This window comes from Syngnathus floridae, chromosome 1, assembly GCF_059516105.1.
Source record: "Syngnathus floridae isolate MCC-2025c chromosome 1, RoL_Sflo_1.0, whole genome shotgun sequence".
NCBI lineage: Eukaryota > Metazoa > Chordata > Actinopteri > Syngnathiformes > Syngnathidae > Syngnathus > Syngnathus floridae.
The window spans coordinates 11,223,597-11,231,933 of NC_142413.1; positions in this window are offsets into that span (position 1 = coordinate 11,223,597).

An 8,337-nucleotide genomic window follows, 5' to 3' on the forward strand; every position below is an offset into this window, starting at 1 on the left:
CATTTTTTCACAATTGCCATGTTGACCTTACACCATTATTATGTATACTTATCTAATCAACTTGCTGCAGAACTGATTATATGCTGACCTTTAAATATCTTGATACCCCCCCTCCAAAAAAAATAAAAAATCCTTCATACCACACATTTGCCTATTGTTTTCTGAAGGGCTGTTCTGCTTGGATCATGCCTCTTCAACCTCACTATTCATTCACAACGGCATTGTGGGTTTTGTTGCTGCATTAAACGGCATTGTTATACAGAACAAAACTGAAAAGTTGAATTCCACAAAGTTGTGAGGACACATACAAATGTGCTGAACAATCGAAGGGGTGCAATGCAGCAAAGAATTGGAGCCAGCACTAAACAGAGAAAGAGAGAAAGTGACACCAGAGCTTAGCATCGGAGAACTGGCCCAATGCGCGTGATCTAAATTCTAAAACTGTGATATCTTATTTTGAAATTACTGTACAAAAACTTGAAAATCATACAACTGCAAGAACGAGTTTTTGTTTCATTAGGCACATGCTCAATGACATCAAACGCCTTGTCACGTATCAAGTCCTCATAGACCCTTTGCTGCCAGTGCAGCTGCACAGCGGCGGTGGTAGGGCATCCTTTTGGTGTGGCGTCCGGGTCCATGTGCATTTCAATTGGGGGTCCATCCATACATGGCAACACTCGATGGGGGCAGGTGTTGAACATAGATGAGGCATACCTATCGAGGAGCCAGGCTTTCATCCGGCCATTCTGTGTGCTTGCAGGGAAACGGCAACTCTGCTCTGTGCGCAGGGGACAAGAGCACTGTGACACGTGGGGACTATTTTGACCCTCACAGTCACCATTAATGGACCACACAGTGTTGAGGGATGGATGGACGGCTTCCCCAACAAGAGAGTCAGGAGTCGGTCTGCCCCCAGATTCCGCTTCGCTGGCATTTGATGGGAATCCACCAGGCAGGAGACCGAGGTTACGGAGCGACTCAAAGGAAAGATACATGATGTGGACCGAACTGTTCACATACGTAGACCATGTAGCGGCAGGACGACCATGCCACACTACTGTTAGGGACCATCGAGAGCATGGCGAAGAAGGCCCCCCACAATGGAGATGGGGAAGTGGTTGGTAGCGGACAAGCCAAGACTGACGGTACAGTTCATCACGTGAAAATCCACTGCTCAGGAACTCCTCCAGAGACCAAAGGTCCAATCGTGCGCCAGTAACCACGATGGCCGTCTTAGTCGAGCCAAGGGCCCCGCTGCCTAGTCTGATTGACCCGTCAATCGAGGCCTAGATGAACACACAGGGGCGGTCCTGCAGCTTGGCACGCCTCCACGCACCCTTAGAAAAGATGTGGTGGCCGAGTCTGATGGACCACGGGTTTGCGGGAGCTGCCATGTGTAGGCCTAGGCACAGCACCGGGCCTCACCACATCGCCTCGGTTCGGTCCTTGGTTGAAGTGATGAGATCAGGAAGATTGGCTCATCCTCCATAGCAGCCTGATACCCTCTAGCAGAGGCTGTTGACGCTTCCTGCATTCCTGCTAGCATTCAAGACATACTTGATGAGGCCTACTATTCCAGCCCTGAGAGCCCTCCGTAAAGATGTTGAACAAGCTCTTGCAGTCCGGGCAGGACTGGGGTGGGCAAATTGTAAGGCTGTGGGGCCTGCCGTTGCAGTCAAAACAATAACACCACTGACAGGGTGGACGATGGGATGGCATCACGAGTCATCTCTTTGCTTTCGATAAACGCAATCACGTCATTCACTGGTTTGTGCAGGATATCGGGAATCCCCAGTGTGGCATGGGGCAAGTCAGCGTATTAAATGCCTTTTATGAGCTCATCATGGATGATTTGGTCAGTGATGTGGACATCTCAAATATCGCCGAGTAAGCGCATGTTTTCACATATCCGCGCACCCTGGCCGAAAAGGCCGGTAACGCTTCGTCACGGTCCTATCACAACCAGAACAGCTCAGTGCGAAGGACTGAGAACGCATAGCGTCAATGAGATCGGGCAGGGGACCGAAAGCAGCATCGGGATTGGCCTTCAACAGACTGTCGCCAAGCTCGGGTCCGGCACACTGGAACAGTTGGAAGGGGGCCTGGGAATCACTTGACCAGCTCAGTGGCCTAGTGGTAGAGTGTCCGCCCTGAGACTGGAAGGTTGTGGGTTCAAACCCTGGCCGGGTCATACCAAAGACTATAAAAATGGGACCCATTGCCTCCCTGCTTGGCATTCAGCATTAAGGGTTGGAATTGGGGGGTTAGATCACCAAATGATTCCCGAGCGCGGCACCGCTGCTGCTCACTGCTCCCCTCTCCCCCAGGGAATGGATCAAAATCACATGGGGATGGGTTAAATGCAGAGGACAAATTTCACCACACTCGGATGTGTGTGTGACGATGATCATTGGGACTTTGACTTCAACTTAGTTAACCAGCGCGGAAGAGATCCCAGCGATGGGTGAACACGTTCCAATCCTCTACTGATACTCCAATGTCCACCAGAGTTCAAACAAGCATCGGACCCTGAAACGTCAGGGCCTGAGCCACTGCCTGAAAAGATGGGTTCTGATGGGTGAGTCCATGATTTGCCAACAAAACCACGGTGAAGGCCTCAGAGACATATTCAGTGCTGAAAGCGCAGCCTGGGACTCAGCATCCAATGTTATTCCAAGCTCTTTCATGAAGAAATGCAGTCCTAAATGTTAGATAGTGTTTGATGACAGAGATGAAGGAGCTCTGCAAACGTACAAACGTGTAAGCCTCAGCGACTAACAATAAATAATATGGGACCACTCACAGGGATAAAGTTTGCAAACCAACGCAAACTGAGCTCCGAGGAAGAAAACAAATGCTTGCAAGGGTGACGCAACGAGAGGTCGTACACCATAACTAATAGCCCGGTGCCCTCTAGTGGTCGGAGGAAACCTCTATAGTTACTCTGTGCTTTACCAGGACCTTACTCTGTCACAGGTCAGAAGATGAAAGTCAACAATAATTGTTATATACGTTTTTTATGTCCGTCCTGTTTTTTAACTTGTGGGGCCGTAATAGTGATATGTTGGAAAGCAGGATTACTTCATATAAAGTTCTTGTTTTCCGGAATTAAAAATGATTTGTCATCAGTTGAGACACATTCATGCATGCAGGCAGACACACATGCACACACTGCCTTCAGAGCACCAATTCCGCAATGTGTTGAAAACAAATGCTGCTTCACCGGCGATGCCCAAGTCAAGCTGCCATAAATATCTCCCTAAGTATCCTAATAATCTATATGCATATTTTTTATTCAGTTGTCATCCATATTTCAAGAGCTGCACCAGCAATTTAATCAATTTCTGTGCAACATTATCATTCATTTGAAGTCACGAGCCAACACCCAAATGTAGGTTTAAAGTTAATCAGCTAGTCACTAACTATAATGGGTTTTATGGAGCAGAGCAACGACCTGCTGTCATAGAATAAATAAAAAGAATAGACCAAAACAATAAAGATTGTGGTTGGAACTCGGTGTTAAAGCTCAGCATATAACTCTCTGCGGGTTTATCACTGCAAGTACTGCCTCTCCCTTTGTCACCTTGATTGTTGGTCCCATAAAAATAATGGTCTTTCTGTGATCTGTGCATCGCTTCCATGGTGTTAACTTGTGAATTCAGTCTGGAAGAAAGCGATACACTTCTTAAATAAAAGTTCAAGGGGGTTGCCATGTTAAATTATTTACACGACTTGCTGCCTAATTAAATCAAATAGTGTCATATTATGTTTCCAGGACACTCTGGCAAAACCGATTAGCCACCAGCTTCACAGTTTCACAACATTGTCATTAGTCACACTTTGGCATGCATAATGCAATAGAAACTTTAAAGTCTAAGGGTAGCCTCCAAGCTGATCTGGTTTAATTTTTCTGGGATCAATTAGTCCAGAATAAAACCCATTTAGTGAATGATACAGCAATCTATGGACCGCCTTAATTAATTTCACTGGAAAGCGCAAGCGAGTCATGTGTGTTTCGTATTTTTTCTTTTCGCCAACAGTGGTACCCTTCTGTGCAGATATATAAATATAAATGCATGAAAAAGTGATCCATGAATCCGAGATGGGTTGTCAGAGGTGGTGGTTAGATAAGACAAAGGATGCTTTCAGGGCCATAAAGGAGTCTAAAAGCTATGGTTGTATTCTTGACAAAGTAAGCTCATGTCGGTAATAAAGATTACTGTGCCTAACTGTTCTTTGTTTCTTTCTTTTGTTAATCTGTCTTCATCAAAGCAATATTTACAGCACATTGACCACACCAGAGCCGATGGCACTGCAAGATAGTCAGTCGGCTTTGTGACAAAGGAAATAAAATCCTTACAGAAGCTGTTTAGTCACACTAAACACTCAAAGAAAAGCTGGGGTCTTCCAGTTTTAATCAATACCGTTTTACAAAAACAATGGCAATGGCAATAGTAAATGTATATTATTCACAGAGAAATTGACATTTACTTGACGATGAATGGCATGGAAGGATCAACCTTTTTGTTAGGATTTTACTTCATTTATTTCATTTTATTAATGTATTACAAACAGCTCTTAATGTGACCATGTGCCAAACTACTGGTGAACGTTTTAGAATATTTGCGACCTTAAACCAACTTTGTAAAACTATCGAGAACATAACATTTGCTGCCTTCCAAAACACTCACAATTGCTCGCTCCTCAATGGGGATAGGGGCTTTTAAGTGTTGTAAAAATTGTTGTAGTTATTCCTAATACAGCTAAGCCTAGATTTTACACGCCTCGATTCTACGCAACTTTCTGTCTAACGCGGTTTGGACATGGACCCTCTTTTGTTTTGTCGTATTTTAAATGGACAATATTGTAGAAACTGCAGTGCGAAAAGACAAGAGGCAGTTTCTATTTTTGACTACCCAACTTAGTATACTTCAACTGCCAATTACCACAGATGACAAGCGCTGCTTATGGTTACCCAAAATATCTACTTAAGGTAATGAAGTATTTCGTTACTTCACACCTCTGATTTTGTGTCATTTGGGCAACAATTTCTTTGCCATGTGCATGCATGAGTAGCAAACATTGTAAGAGAGGGGCAAAATGGTCAGCACCGTGTGATGCGGTTAACAAGACTCTAATATGGTTGAGCCCCCAATACAGCAGTGCAGCAGGTGCCTGCACGCACGGCAAATAGTGACCCAGGCAGGACCTCAGACAGGGCCCACCATAGCTCCAGTAGCAGAGGAACTACAAGAAAATAGATTACTATTGCTAAAATGTAATAAATCAACCAACCGGTCAATCAATCAATCAATCTGTTGCATGTTCTCCCCGTGCCTGCATGGGTTTCCTCCAGGTACTCCAGTTTCCTCCCACATTCCAAAGACATGCATGGTAGGCCGACTGACCACTCCAAATTGTACGTAGGTGTGATTGTGACTGTTGACAATCAGTTCAGGGTGAGATAGGGTTAAGTACACCCGCAACCCTTGTAAGGATTAAGCCAGGGGTCTCAAAGTCCAGTCCTCGGGGGCCGCATTCCTACAGGTTTTCCAAGTTTCCCTTGTTAAACACACCTAATTCAAATGATCAGTTCATCCTCACGCTCTGCAGCAGCCTGGTAATTGAATCAGGTGTTTAACGAGGGAAACTTGGAAAACATGTAGGAATGCAGCCCCCGAGGACTGGACTTTGAGACCCCTGGATTAACCGGTTCAGAAAATGGATGGATAAATAGTCTTGTCTCAATTGTGTCAGTCACAGAATAAAGAAAGATGTGCTTCTTACTTCTACCACAATAGAAGTAAATAAAAAAAAATATTTGTAAAAAGCTTTTAAAAACTTAAAACCTAATATTATGTAAAACAGATTAAAAATGTGGATCTTAAGTGTAATTTTAAAAACAAGGACTTTCTCTCAGGCTTAATGTTCCCTGTCATAAACACGGGGGCCGTAAAAGGTGAACAGATGTGTCACCATACGTGCCTGTCCTGAATTTTGAAACCATTTAAAGGTCAGAATCAGAATACCTCAGAACTTGTTCATAGCGTAAAAGGCGTTCAGACAGCTAAGGCTAGTGTTGTCACCTTTCCCGGATTTTCCTGATTGGCCCAGATTTTCATGGTCTGTCCCGGGGAAAAAAATAAAAAATCCGGGACACTGACATATGGATGGATGGATGGATGGATGGATGGATGGATGGATGGATGGATGGATGGATGGACGGACGGACGGACGGACGGACGGACGGACGGACGGACGGACGGACGGATGGATGGATGGAGTAGTCCATCCAAGTGAGACAATGTTGCAATATGAATTAAACTGTTGTATTCATCATCATCATCATTAGGGACAAATGACTGTGTGATGCAAAAGAGAGGGAGAGAGAGACAGAAGAGAGAGACAAAAAGAGAGAGACAGAGACAGAACTCTAGAAAAGCAAAGTACTATGTTTGATTTGAACATTTGATTGACAAGAAATATATAACAAAGTTGAAAACATGAGCTTTGATACAGAGCATGAGAGTCCTGACCAGAAATCAGGTTGGAGTTTGCCTCGAGGCTTTCGAGAGACGAGTTTAGGACATGAGAACAACTGCGCTCAAAATACATGGGGAAGTTCCTCGTCTACATAATGAAATGACAGATCAAAGTTTCCAACATGACAGATCAAAGATGCACATCAGCAACATAAATAGATCACTCTCCCCCTATTCCCATCTCTCGGGGATGAATGAGCTTGGATGCTATGAAAGGAGATTGACGCAACATTTTGCAAAAATGAGAGACAATGGAGACTGTAAAACAAAAAAGAAAAATGTGGCAGAAACTTCTTTGTTGCTCTATCATTGTAGAATCTACATAAAGTCAGAACAATAGAACCAAATTATTGTGTCACACAATTATGGTCATTTGAAAAGAATTTGCCTGCGACCCCGTGGGGACAAGCTCTACTGTATGGATGGCTGGACGGACGGATGGAAATAATTTGAAAATATTTTTTTTATAAACAAGACATGTTATACTAATAGCCTCCTAGCTCCTAAATGTTACTTGAAATAAATGTGCATCAAGTGATAAAGACCTAGCTGGCCGTTCCACTGCAAAACAAAACAGGATATTGACAGTAGAATTTAATAACACCGTAATGGACAAGTTGGCTATTGAAGTCTAATTGCTGGCAAAGCTTTTTGAGACCAAAATATTTGCTGTGAATGCATGCCTTGAGAGTGTGCCTGTCATTAAACTCTGACAGTTCCTTTGTACAAAAAGTCAAAGGAGAGGTGAGTGGAGAAACAGACTGCAGCTGTCAATCACCACAAACTCATATATACAGCCAGCACACAATTATCCCTGGGACATGTTATAATGATGCTGCCAATGTGAGTGGCAGTATCATCCAGCAGGTGATTGTACAGTATACCGAGTCAGAACTCTCCTATATAAGCACAAAGCAAGTAGCCCATTCTGCATATATGTAGTATAATTGTGACGACCAAGTATACTACCTTGTTTTGTTATTTTTCCTAAATAACTGAAATGGGATCTCATTTGCAGCAAGCCAGGTCAGTTTAACTTTTATAGCCCAGAAGGTAATAACAGAAGTTATTTGAAGGTACGAAATAAAGAGCAGATTACCTTGAAAAATTATAGAGGGGTGGCACGTATGCAGAGGTAGAAACCATCAGTTTGCTGGAAAATCAAATGTATATGAGGGAATTTAGACTACACTCACACACCGCGCCATTCTTGTATTGCATTGTCCATTATGCGAGGTGGTCATTCATAATAGTCACTGAGAATGCCATGGTGCCCGTCTTACGTTTGGTGCAGGAAGCATGGGTTGAATTCCCACTCGTGAGTGTACAGTAAATGGTTGGACCCTATCCAATACCAGCCTCCCTCCACGGGAGCCGTTTTAGTGCATATCGGCATAAAAATATTCCTCTCTCTTGCCAGAAAATAACGTACAACGCTCCACAAATGTTCAAGCTGCACTTCCGCTGTGATGTTAATAATAAAATAAATAAATAGTTGATGACAACAATGCCACAAGCGCTGGTCCATTATTAAATCTCGTACAAAAGGGCAACGTTCAGCTTCCAGCTGGGCCCTTATTCTGTCTGACCTTGAGATGTCAACAAAAGCCTTCCCGACAACTTAATGCTGGCAGAAAGCATGTCTGGTATACTGTTTAGTAAGCAGCACATCAGCCATCACTCACATCCACTCACGCAACTTCAACTCCTTGGCAGCCTTGTTCACTGGGATGTGGACTAGACGTGAGGTTAAGATGGTGCCCGTCAATCGTCAGGACCTCTGTCAGAACTG